Consider the following 13,517-nt stretch of genomic DNA (forward strand, 5'->3'; position numbering starts at 1 on the left):
TGACAAGGTGAAGCTTGCTTACTACGCCTTACGCCCGCTCCCTTTCCCACGCGCGCGGTGGCTCGCCGAACAAGGAGAAAATTTTACTACTCCCTCCTTTTACTCCTCGTCCCTTCCTTGGTTAGAGAGATTATCATATTGTTTGGAATATATGTCCTTTAGTAGATTTCAATATGAACTACTAGTACATACTCTGAACTCTGATGTATATAGACGTATTTTAGAGTGTAGATTCACTCATTTTGCTCCGTATGTAGTCAATAATGAAACGGACATAATAGTATGCACTCTCCCTTGCCCACGTGGTGGACGTGCAACAATTCATACAGTCTAATATAGATAGAACAATATATACTGCAATACCATTATTGCTCGACTTCCCGAAGAGGCGAAGAGCCAAACGCAAGGTTAATATTTTAGAGATGCCATGCGCAAGGTTTATAGGAGAACGAGTACTAGTAGTACGTACTAGTGGTACGTACTGTACGAGGAAGAAGGAAACAAGATGTATGTTTTGCGTGACAGTCTCTTCTTACAGGATGTGCTAGGCCTAGTGGACCTCATTGTTGCAATGGGACTACTCCCTATCATAGATGGCACGATTCAGAGTGGTGGGTAGCGGGCATAATTTGGTGCTGAGTCTTAAACTCCATGAAGAAGTCCCATCGAAAGGAATAGCCATCCTCTACACGTGCTCCTATGTAAAATAAGTAAATGAGACAAAAAGAGAAAGAGATAAAGTAAAAAAGAATCACCAGCCTTAGATCCAGCCCTATTGTATCAGTGAATGATATTTCTACGTTGTGATTGACATGGCTATATTATTAACCATGGTACGGGGGTAGAAGCAGATTTTTATTTACTCGCGGAGGTAGCAGCGGATGGATATTCAACAAGGAGTGAAATGATGGCTGCTTCCTCGGTCAAACATAGAGAAAGGTGGGCCTCATGATTTCACGCCTTATTAGACTAGCCACAGTGTAGAGTAACATACACTAGTAACATACACATATCCCTAGACTATGTTACTACCTTCATAGTGGGTAGTAACATAAGTGTGGTAACATGGAAAACTTCATTGATTAGGTTATAGACTCATATTGCATTAGGACATGTGATGTTATGGTAACTAGCTAAGTTATTCAAACTACATCTCTCCTCATTAACTCATTGCCACATAAGCAAATTTGCTGAGTTCAACTCGATGTTACTGTTGAAGTTACTCCCACTGTGGCTAGTCTTAGTCATTATTACTGCCTATACTCTTTGCCCATATATAATAACCGCGTGGTAGTACAGTAGTGGGCAATAATTTTAATAACCATGCTCGAAGAGAAGAGGTGCACGCACCCACGCACGTAGTTTACTAGTAGCACTAATAATTTTTTTCTTCGGTGGCACATACGCACTATAAATAGGTTCATATGGAGGCACTGTCAGCACGTCCCGATCAGGGGTCCCCGCCGTTCTCTCTCACAAAGCCGGTGAGGTTGCCTTCGTCCCTTTCTCACCGCCGCAACATGGGCAGTTGCCGCCACCTGCCGCCCTCGTCTAGGTTGAGCTACGTCCCGACATCCCTCAGGTACAACTTCCTTTACAGCCGGCTTGCACCACCACTCCAGCTTCCCACATCACTCCATGTGTATATTTCTCTACTTCTTTGCCCCAGACATACCGTAGGATCGAAAGTATGTCTAGAGGGGGGTGATTAGACTACTTGACCAAATAAAACTTAACCTTTTCCCAATTTTAGTTCTTGGCAGATTTTAGCTAATTTAGGACAAGTCAAGCAATCATCACATCACTCAAGCAAGCATGCAAAGAGTTTATGGGCAGCGGAAAGTAAAACATGCAACTTGCGAGAATGTAAAGGGAAGGGTTTGGAGAATTCAAACGCTATTGGAGACACAGATGTTTTTCCCGTGGTTCGGATAGGTGGTGCTATCCTACATCCACGTTCATGGAGACTTCAACCCACGAAGGGTAACGGTTGCGCGAGTCCACACAGGGCTCCACCCAGGGGCAACGGTTGCGCGAGTCCACACAGGGCTCCACCCACGAAGGGTCCACGAAGAAGCAACCACCCACAAAGGGTCCATGAAGAAGCAACCTTGTCTATCCCACCATGGCCATCGCCCACACAGGACTTGCCTCACTAGTGGTAGATCTTCATGAAGTAGGCGATCTCCTTGCCCTTAGAAACTCCTTGGTTCAACTCCACAATCTTGTCGGAGGCTCCCAATTGACACCTAGCCAATCTAGGAGACACCACTCTCCAAGAAGTAACAAATGGTGTGTAGGTAATGAACTCCTTGCTCTTGTGCTTCAAATGATAGTCTCCCCAACACTCAACTCTCTCTCATAGGATTTGGATTTGGTGGAAAGAGGGTTTTTGTGGAAAGCAACTTGGGAAGGCTAGAGATGAAGATTCATATGGTAGGAATGGAATGTCTTGATCTCAACACATGAGTAGGTGGTTCTCTCTCAGAACATATGAGTTGGAATGGTGTGTGTGTTCTGATGGCTCTCTCTTTTAATGAGAAGGAGGTGGAGGGGTATATATAGCCTCCACACAAAATCCAACCGTTACATACAATTTACCAATCTCGGTGGGACCGAATCAGAAAACTCGGTCTGACCGAAATAGTAAACCTAGTGACCGTTAGGAATTTCGGTCGGACTGACATGCAACTCGGTAGGACCGATTCGGTTAGGGTTTGGGCATAACGTAATCTCGGTGAGACCGATTACACAAACTCGGTGAGACCGAATTTGGTAATTAGCTAACCAAAGAGTTGGTCAGGCAAACTCGGTGGGACCGATTTGCTCTTTCGGTGAGACCGAGTGGAACTCAGTGAGACCAAAAAGTTACAAAGGGGAAACACTGAGTTTACATTGCAATCTCGATGGATTCGCTCTTTCGGTAAGACCGAAAAGTTACGAAAGGGAAACAGAGAGTTTGCAACCCCATCTCGGTGAGACCGAGATCCTTATCAGTAGAACCGAATTGCTAGGGTTTGGCAGTGGCTAATGACAAGTGAAACTCGGTGGCGCCGGATAGGAAGAATGGGTAGGACCAAGTTTGGCTTAGGGTTTAGGTCATATGTGGATATGGGAAAGTAGTTGGGGGTTTTGGAGCATATCACTAAGCATATGAAGCAAGAGGCTCATTAAGCAACACCTTATCCCTCCTTAATAGTATTGGCTTTTCCTAAAGACTCAATGTGATCTTGGATCACTAAAATGTAAAATGAAGAGTCTTGAGCTTTTGAGCTTGAGCCAATCCTTTGTCCTTAGCATTTTGAGGGTTCCACTTTCACATCCATGCCATGCCAATCATTGAGCTTTCCTGAAATAATCATCTTGGAATAGCATTAGCTCAATGAGCTATATGTTGTTATGAATTACCAAAACCACCTAGGGATAGTTGCACTTTCAATCTCCCCCTTTTTGGTAATTGATGACAACATATAGATCAAAGCTTCGACAAATGATAATAAGCATGAAATATATCGTCGCTTTGAGAAGTATGTGATAAGTAAGAGCTCCCCCTAAATTTGTGCATATTTAAAATTTGCTTTGGACTGCAAATGCACAAAGAGTTAGAGTCATGGGTTACTCTTCCATGTCACATACATCTTGGTGGAGCGCTCAAAATGATAAGAATGAAATACATGCATTCATCACCAAGAATAATGAATGATCACACAAGATAGATAGGATAATGGCATTAAGCAAGCATTAAGTGTAGCTAATGATCAAACACATGATCATCAATGTCTCACAAATAATGACGTAGTATCAAGCACTCAAAAGCAGATAAGTTCGAGAAAAAAAACACCAAATAAAGCAAGAGAGAAAAGCAACACACTCTCTCTCGAAGCCTATGATCTATACATCTTCTCCCCCTTTGGCAACAAGTTACCAAAAAGTTCCTAGAAAATGCATAGCACTAGATCGATGCTCAGGCTTGATCTTCAGGTGGTGGTGGAGTCCGGAGCACTCCAAGGACGAAGCCTTCGATAGACGTGGTCAGAGTCGAGGCTGAAGTGGATGCTGGAGCTGGTGGAACTGAGGCTATGGCTGTGCAGACGACCTCGGACCTCGTGGCACCCTCGCAAAAGCATCAGTCGTGGTCCTGCCTCTCCTCTCATTCATGTCCTCCTGGAGCTGCTCCATGGCAGTCTGTATCTCTGTCACCTTGATGTCCAAGTCATAGAACCTCTGTTCAATGATCCTCTCTAAACTCGCCTGGTTCTGAGTCAGGGTGGCTATACTCTGCTCAATCCGCAGGGTGGACGCAATCAGGTAACCAAGCAGCTCTTGTTTGGTTTTCAGGAAGTAATCAGATGCCTCCGCTTGAGTAGGCATCCTGGCAGCTTTCTCCTTCTTCGCCTTCTCCTTCTAAGCTTGTGCATGGGCAGATGAAGGTTCATTCTCAGTCATAACAACTTGATTATCTTCGAAATCTGGACGGATGGGCAGGTGTTCCTTATCCAACAAATATACGCCCGTGCCCATCTTGGAGTTGATGAGCTCCTGAATCTGAGGGGCATATCCACAGCTCCTCTTCTGATCTGCCGTAGTCCTTTTGATTGTTTCCACTATGAGGCTCATGACTTTGAATTTTTGAGGCACGTCAAAGACATGAAGCAAATTGATCGCGTGACCTCTGATCATCTTGTGATCTCCAGACTTGGGCAGAAGGGTGTGCCTAAGGATCCAGTTGATCGTTGGCAATCCTGATAGCAGATAATGCATTGAGCCAAACTTGAATGTGTCAAGTGCTTCATTCGGAATCTCCTTGTACATGTTGGACATGGAGTTGTGGTCCATCTTTTTCTTGGCATAAATGTCCAAGTCATCTGCTTGCTCCTCTGGGGCATTGATCAGCTTCGCCCATTCCTCAACAGTAGAGTGGTACCTTGTACCCTCTGACATCCATGTGATCCTTCCATCCGGATAAAGTGTGTTGTGGAGTCGAATTGCATGATTAGCTCCTCGTTCCACTTTGTGAGCTTTTGCCCAACAAAGTCTGCAACTCCACACGCACTGAAGCTGTCAAATACTCTAGGGTAGTACTCTTCATTGTCCTTGATATAGGTCCAGTCGACCCATCTCATGTCACATACAATTGGCTTCTTGTCAAGTAGCACTGTCTCATAGAAATCCTGCTGCTCCTTGGTATGAAACCTATAGTCCACTGCAATTCTTCTCCTAGAAGCATATGGATCTGCTTCTCTCCACTTGCTAAGCCCTGAGTCTCTCCTGAGCTTCATATCCTCAGCCACAGGATGAGCATCGTTGTGGTCTGGGACCTTGGGCTTGAGCTTCCGAAGGACATTCTCTTCCTCTTCCTCTGCAGCTTCAGGCACTGGGGCCTTGTTCTTCTCAGTGGCTGGGATGCTTCTTGTGTTTCTCTTTGGTGCACTCTTAGGCTTAGATGCAGCCTTAGGTGCTTCCTTGGGCTTGGATGCAGCTCCCCCTGACCTTATGGCATCTCCCATTAGCTTGGGTGCCTTGGGCGCTAGTGCAGCTGCCTCTTCTTCCTCTTCCTCTTCCATGATGGAAGCTTTGCAAAGCACTCTAGCCATAGTCTTCTTCACCCTCTCCTTCCTTTTCTTGCCCTCAGCTGCAGCTGGCTCTTGGGAAGTGGGCTTCTCAGTTGAGGCTCTAGCCTTTGACATGGGCTGCCTACCTGCTGGCCTTTTGATTTTCAGACCTGGCTTAGTGCCTTGAGCTGGTTCAATTCTCTTGGAAGTGGCCTCTTCCTCTGCCACATAGTCCTCATCTTCAGAGTCTGAAGTTTTCTTCTTCCTTTGTCTCGTGGCAGCCTTTGGCAAATTGCTAGGAGTGCTCCTGCTGCCTTCATCAGATGAACTGGAGGGACTAGTGCCCTCACTCATCACCACTTGCTGCTCTGACAGATTCTGGCTATCACTCTGGTCTGACATGCTGCAAACTGACTGCTGACCCTGTGAATAGATTATAGAGGAGATAGAGTGGATGAGCATCACAAAATGCAGGGATTTTTGCAAAAAGAATGATCCAAAAACTTAGTTTTAGTTTCCCACTGAAATCATCTCGGATCTACCAATTTTCAAACTCGGTGATACCGAAGCAGTTTTGGAACCTAAACTAGTGAACTCGGTAGGACCGAGTCATAGTTCGGTAGCATCGAGACTGCTAGGGTTTCACTGAGTTCAAAAATCGGTCACACCGATAAGTAATTCTCGGTCAGACCGAGTCTCACTTGTGCAATGGCATAAGCCAAATCGGTGGGACCGAGTTTTTCAACTCGGTGGGTCCGAGATAGTTTCGGCGGAAACCTAAACCTAGAATTTTCGAATCAAACCTAATCTATGAGCGTTTTGACTGGATAGAAGTTTATCAAACGTGGCTAGAAACAATATGATCACAATGTGCTAGGAATCAGATTGAGGAATAGCACAAAGATCAAGTACATACCCTAGTTCAGCGGGGACTTGCTACGGCGGCAACGGCGGGGCAGAATTCCCGTTGACGGCGACGGAGACCAGCGACTAGAGGCTGCTGGTGGCGAGAAGACGCTCCGGAGACCTCGAGGGCAGAGCAGGCTATCGCGCGGGCGAAGGAGTTCGGAGAAATTTCCAAATTTTGCCCATGACTATATATAGCCCGACCCTGTCGGTGTGACCGAGTGGAACAACTCGGTGGCACCGAGATTCATAACTGCGTGCAGTTACTAAAACTAGGTGTGACCGAAAGGTTCAAATCGGTTGCACCGAGATCGAAAACCTAGATCAACTTAATGATCTCGGTAGGACCGAAAGTGGAGTATCGGTCAGACCGAGAATCATAAAGCGGTTTTGGAAGTTTAAGTCTATGACGAATCGGGGACTCCGAGCGCTCATCACACAGAGTGGTTCGAATCTGACTTGATCAAATTTTGTGATGCAGCATGAATAAAGTTTGAGACGAGAAAAGCATAGATAGCTAGAGGACGTTCTTAGGCATTCTTGTCCATCCACTTGGCAAAAGAGGATAAAACCAAGCAATCAAAACAACAAGTGGATGTCCTCGAATGAGTAAAATATGCAATCAGCATGCTCACATAATAAGATGGCAAATGAAATATGTGGCAAGGCATGCACAACCAATTCTAGCATTTATCAAGCAATTTGCGATGACTAGGTCATCTATATATGAGTACATTGACTTAGGAGTCAAGTGAGAACACTTGATCATAGGTCATACTCATCGTTTAAGCTCAAGTGGGGTTACCACTTTTACATAAAGCATTGTTGTGTTCACATCTTTAGAGTTGCTTTAGCTCAAGTCTTAGAGTAAAGCTCCCCCTAGATGTGATATCCCCCCTAAGAGGGATGAACTAACCTTGGGTTTTGTCGATGATGACTTCATGTAGATATTGAAGATGTGGATGCTCAATGTTGATGTAGATCTCTTGGAGCTATCCATTTGAGTGAATTGCACTTTCAATACCTACATGGGTTAGTCCCACAAGGAACAAACAAGGATATCCATAGACATAGAGTGATGCACACAAAAGATGATGTCCATGAAAACTTTTAGGTTACCTTGTTCCTTGTCTTACCAACAAGAGGGTTTGTGACTCCTTGAACTAGTGCAAGATGTGGAAGTTGATTGCACTTGTTCTTGCCAAAATGATAAGAGTGAAGTATGTTGGCGGAGTCACCCTCAAGAACTCTCTAGTTCTTCTTATTTTGGATCCACATCATCTTCATGGGAATCCTTGGAGTTGTAGTCGTACTTGATGAAGTGGAACTTGAAGTAGTCTTGGGAATCCACTTGACTAAGGTCTTAGGAGCTTCTTCAAATGCATCAATTTCCTCTTGAAGCTTGTCCTTGCCTTTTTGCTCATAGTCTTGTGGTGGAAGATCATCTTGAGCTTGTGTCCCCTTGAAAGAAGTATACTTCTCTTGTTGAGGGACAAACTTTGTCTTGGGGTATTGATCTTCTTCCCATTCAACTCCATTGGCATTGAACTTTCGTTCAAAACCAACACCTTGATTCTTCCGGTGCATTCCTTGCTTGCGCACAATTTCCTCGAATTGCTTACTCCTGGCAAGGCTTTTGTACACTCCTTTCTCTATAATTCCCTTCAATAAGCTATTTTCTTGCTCAAGTGTAACTTGGCTAAGAGAATCATTAGTGGAATCAAGAGAACTACTAGAAGCAACAATATTGGATTTAGCATGATCATTGTTACTACTAGAGGAAGAATCTTTCTTGTTAGACTTGACTTGAGGCATGTAAGTGGATAGGAGTAAACGCTTGGCAATGTAAGAAGAACTTTTCTTGCGGAGATCATCATTGATTGCCTTTAAGAACTCATGCTCTTGCTCAAGATTGAGCTTTTCAAAGCGTAGTTTCTCATGAGCTCTTAAAAGTTCTCGATGATCTTCGAAGATAGTGTCATGAGCTAACTTAAGAGTTTTTAGTTCTTTAGTTAGAGCCTCAATCTTCTCCTTATCATTGTCACTCGTTTTAGCATGATTAATTGGTCTTTCATCATAGTATTCATCACTAGAGTTGTCACCAAGCAAATCATCACCTAACAAGTCATCTTCATCACTATTGAAATCAACATACTCGGGGTGTGTTACCTTAGGACCTTTGGCCATGAAGCATCTTCCAATTCCTTCATTTGGTGAGTCAAATATGTCGTAGGAGTTGGTTGACACAAGTGCTAGACCGGCAACACCTTCATCTTGAGTATCTTCGGAGTCGGAGTGTAACTTCTCTCGGAGTGGCTGTCGGAGTCGGAGCAGGATACCCATTCACCAACATGAGCTTGATGTCTTCGTCTTGTGTAGCTCCTTTATGATTTTTCCTTCCTTTCCGAATCCTTGCTTCTCCGTGAGTATCTTCATTCATAACGATCATCTTTACTCCTTCTCTCTCTTGGTGGTGATCCTTTGCTTCTTCTTTTTGGAGAATCTTCTCTTCTCTTGTAGGGAGCCGTACACTCATTGGAATAGTGTCCGGGTCTTCCACAATTGTAACAGTTTCGCTCTCTACTAGAAGATCTTTTGTCATTGTAGGACCTTGACTTGGAGCTTCTATCTTTGCTTCTACTCTTGTAGAACTTGTTGAAGTTCTTTACCATTAAGCTCAATTCTTCATTGAAGTCTTGTTTCTCACTTGATGATGTAGGGGCTTCACACGAGACTTTATAGGCACCACTTGATTTGTTGTGAAGTTCCTCTTTATCCTTAAGTGACATCTCATGAGCAACAATTCTTCCAATCACCTCCGTTGGCTTGAGATCTTTGTAATTGGGCATCATTTGGATCAATGTGCACACGGTATCATATTTTCCATCCAAGGCTCTTAGGATCTTCTTGATGATGAATCTATCGGTCATCTCTTCACTTCCTAAGCCGGCAATCTCATTTGTGATGAGAGCAAGCCTAGAGTACATTTCAGCGACACCTTCACCATCCTTCATCTTGAACTTGTCAAGTTGGCTTTGAAGCACATCCAACTTGGATTCCTTGACGGAGTCGGTACCTTCGTGCATATCAATCAAAGTGTCCCAAATTTCCTTTGCATTCTCAAGGCGGCTGATTTTGTTGAATTCTTCGGGGCACAATCCGTTGAAGAGAATATCACAAGCTTGAGCATTGTATTGCAACATCTTCAACTCATCCGCGGTAGCTTCATGGTTTGGTTCTCTCCCGTCAAAGAAGTCACCTTGCAAACCAACACACACAATAGCCCAAACAGCGGGGTTATGTCCAAGAATATGCATTTTCATTTTATGCTTCCAACTAGCAAAATTAGTACCATCAAAGTAAGGACCTCTACGGTGATAATTTCCCTCGCTAGACGCCATACTTTCCTAGGTTGTGAAACCAAGGCTATGACCACCAAAAGCTATGGAGATCAAGCAAATGGCAACCTGGCTCTGATACCACTTGTAGGATCGAAAGTATGTCTAGAGGGGCGGTGATTAGACTACTTGACCAAATAAAACTTAACCTTTTCCCAATTTTAGTTCTTGGCAGATTTTAGCTAATTTAGGACAAGTCAAGCAATCATCACATCACTCAAGCAAGCATGCAAAGAGTTTATGGGCAGCGGAAAGTAAAACATGCAACTTGCGAGAATGTAAAGGGAAGGGTTTGGAGAATTCAAACGCTATTGGAGACACGGATGTTTTTCCCGTGGTTCGGATAGGTGGTGCTATCCTACATCCACGTTGATGGAAACTTCAACCCACGAAGGGTAACGGTTGCGCGAGTCCACACAGGGCTCCACCCAAGGGCAACGGTTGCGCGAGTCCACACAGGGCTCCACCCACGAAGGGTCCACGAAGAAGCAACCACCCACAAAGGGTCCACGAAGAAGCAACCTTGTCTATCCCACCATGGCCATCGCCCACACAGGACTTGCCTCACTAGTGGTAGATCTTCACGAAGTAGGCAATCTCCTTGCCCTTACAAACTCCTTGGTTCAACTCCACAATCTTGTCGGAGGCTCCCAAGTGACACCTAGCCAATCTAGGAGACACCAGTCTCCAAGAAGTAACAAATGGTGTGTAGGTAATGAACTCCTTGCTCTTGTGCTTCAAATGATAGTCTCCCCAACACTCAACTCTCTCTCATAGGATTTGGATTTGGTGGAAAGAGGGTTTTTGTGGAAAGCAACTTGGGAAGGCTAGAGATCAAGATTCATATGGTAGGAATGGAATTTCTTGATCTCAACACATGAGTAGGTGGTTCTCTCTCAGAACATATGAGTTGGAATGGTGTGTGTGTTCTGATGGCTCTCTCTTTTAATGAGAAGGAGGTGGAGGGGTATATATAGCCTCCACACAAAATCCAACCGTTACATACAATTTACCAATCTCGGTGGGACCGAATCAGAAAACTCGGTCTGACCGAAATAGTAAACCTAGTGACCGTTAGGAATTTCGGTGGGACTGACATGCAACTCGGTAGGACCGATTCAGTTAGGGTTTGGGCATAACGTAATCTCGTTGAGATCGATTACACAAACTCGGTGAGACCGAATTTGGTAATTAGCTAACCAGAGAGTTGGTCAGGCAAACTCGGTGGGACCGATTTGCTCTTTCGGTGAGACCGAGTGGAACTCGGTGAGACCGAAAAGTTACAAAGGGGAAACACTGAGCTTACATTGCAATCTCGGTGGGACCGATTCGCTCTTTCGATAAGACCGAAAAGTTACGAAAGGGAAACAAAGAGTTTGCAACCCCATCTCGGTGAGACCGAGATCCTTATCGGTAGAACCGAATTGCTAGGGTTTGGCAGTGGCTAATGACAAGTGAAACTCGGTGGCGCCGGATAGGAAGAATCGGTAGGACCGAGTTTGGCTTAGGGTTTAGGTCATATGTGGATATGGGAAAGTAGTTGAGGGTTTTGGAGCATATCACTAAGCATATGAAGCAAGAGGCTCATTAAGCAACACCTCATCCCTCCTTAATAGTATTGGCTTTTCCTAAAGACTCAATGTGATCTTGGATCACTAAAATGTAAAATGAAGAGTCTTGAGCTTTTGAGCTTGAGCCAATCCTTTGTCCTTAGCATTTTGAGGGTTCCACTTTCACATCCATGCCATGCCAATCATTGAGCTTTCCTGAAATAATCATCTTGGAATAGCATTAGCTCAATGAGCTATATGTTGTTATGAATTACCAAAACCACCTAGGGATAGTTGCACTTTCACATACCTCCACTGGCTTATACGTACTGTATTTGTGATGAGTTTATGTCTCATCAACTAGTCCCAGTAATCTTATTCTAATCACGCTTCTTCAATTTCTTTGCCACTAGGATGCTCATCTCGATTTTGTTGAAACTGCACAAAATGATCCGATGGTCAAAGGCTTGGAAACATCATTTCTTCGGAAGCTCCAACATTGCCAGAAAATCAAAGCCTAGTTAGGGTTTACAGTTCAAGGGCTAGGGACTGCATGGATCATTTTTTCTTTAGCTATCTCTGTTCCAAAATAAGTGTCAACATTAGTAGTAGTACAACTTTGTACTAAAGTTTTCATAAAGTTGAGACACTTATTTTGGAACGGAGAGAGTACATATTGGCTATGATCTATCAATCATTGAGATGCAATACCATGCATGTTAGTCTCCTTTGTATTTGATGAAATGTTGCAACGGGCAACCTTGGACGCAAGATACATGAAACAGAAGATGGAAGCTTCATAGCATTGTACATATTTATCTCGCTGAGAAATTACAGTACGTACTATACTAGTACAATATGATGTAAAGAGTTAGGTGTCGCGCGGTGTCCAGAAAATATGGTGTTAGTGTGAGATGGGACATGTAATCACTGAGCCTACATGTTTTCACTGCTTTCGCACTTCTCCATTGTAAGAATGGAGAAAATTGTAATCTAGTAGTACCTCCTTCCACTGAAAGCATGGAACATCCAACAGTCATACCACCTCAGTAATAATGACCAATGAGCTGTCAAATCACATAAACCCAGTAGTAAGTTGGACAGACAAAGCAACCATCACTCTTGAATCCTCTTCTCCCTTCAACGCACGCGCTAGTGAGAGGTCGCATCCGCTCTGCTCGGTCATGAATGCGGCACCGATTCTTTGGAGCGGTGCTGACCGTTTCGTGCGGGAAGTGCGTGCGGACAATGCAGGGGCTTTGGGTGGGCCAGGCTGGTCAGGAGCGGGCATGGTAGCTGTCCGCCTATCTCGACCGGATGCCCAGAAACGAGAGGATGCACCAACTCTCGCGGCTAAATCATACACTACACACCATCTCTCTATAGGAGTAGGTTGATGTGTCACTCTCTCTAACACACATATGCTGTTAAACACACACACACGCCTATGTAAAATGAGTCTATATCTCAATTAATGAAGACTTGCATGTTACCATCCATATGCATGTTACTAGTCCAAGTTACTCACCACTATGAGCAGCCTAGCAATGTAACCAAACACTCCTTACTCTGCCTTGTTATCTCCCCCAGAAACCCAATGCATGGAGTGCAACTACGTGTTGATCAATCAAGAAATCAAAGTCGGCTTGCATGCGAGTTAATACGTGGCCCTACATGGTAGCTAAAACGGCATCTCTTAATTGTTGTGATTAATTGTTGCGTTTAGAGATAGAAATCAGTGCTTTGATTGGAGGAAGGACCGATTAAGTTTCTCCTTCTCCTCCAATCTTCTTGCACCTTGGTCCCGTTGCACCTTCTAACGTGACTTATTACACCTAGACGGAGGGAGTAGTACAAGATACGATGGCATACTGACTTAGGTCGAATACAAGTGCCCAAAATTGTGTGCATGTTATAATAAGGATTCACTTAAAATAGTACGTGAGCGAACAAAGGGATCAATTGGATAGTGTTCACGAGCAGTAGCGAGATGTGTGAGCTAAGATACATCACTGGCGTTTTTAATTTTTCTTATTACTTTGTTTGTTTCACCCTCTGACTGGTGGGACCCAACGTACTATGTGGAGAGAGGTAAGGTGTCGGCGTCCTAG

Source organism: Triticum aestivum, chromosome 2A (genome assembly GCF_018294505.1).
Source record: "Triticum aestivum cultivar Chinese Spring chromosome 2A, IWGSC CS RefSeq v2.1, whole genome shotgun sequence".
NCBI lineage: Eukaryota > Viridiplantae > Streptophyta > Magnoliopsida > Poales > Poaceae > Triticum > Triticum aestivum.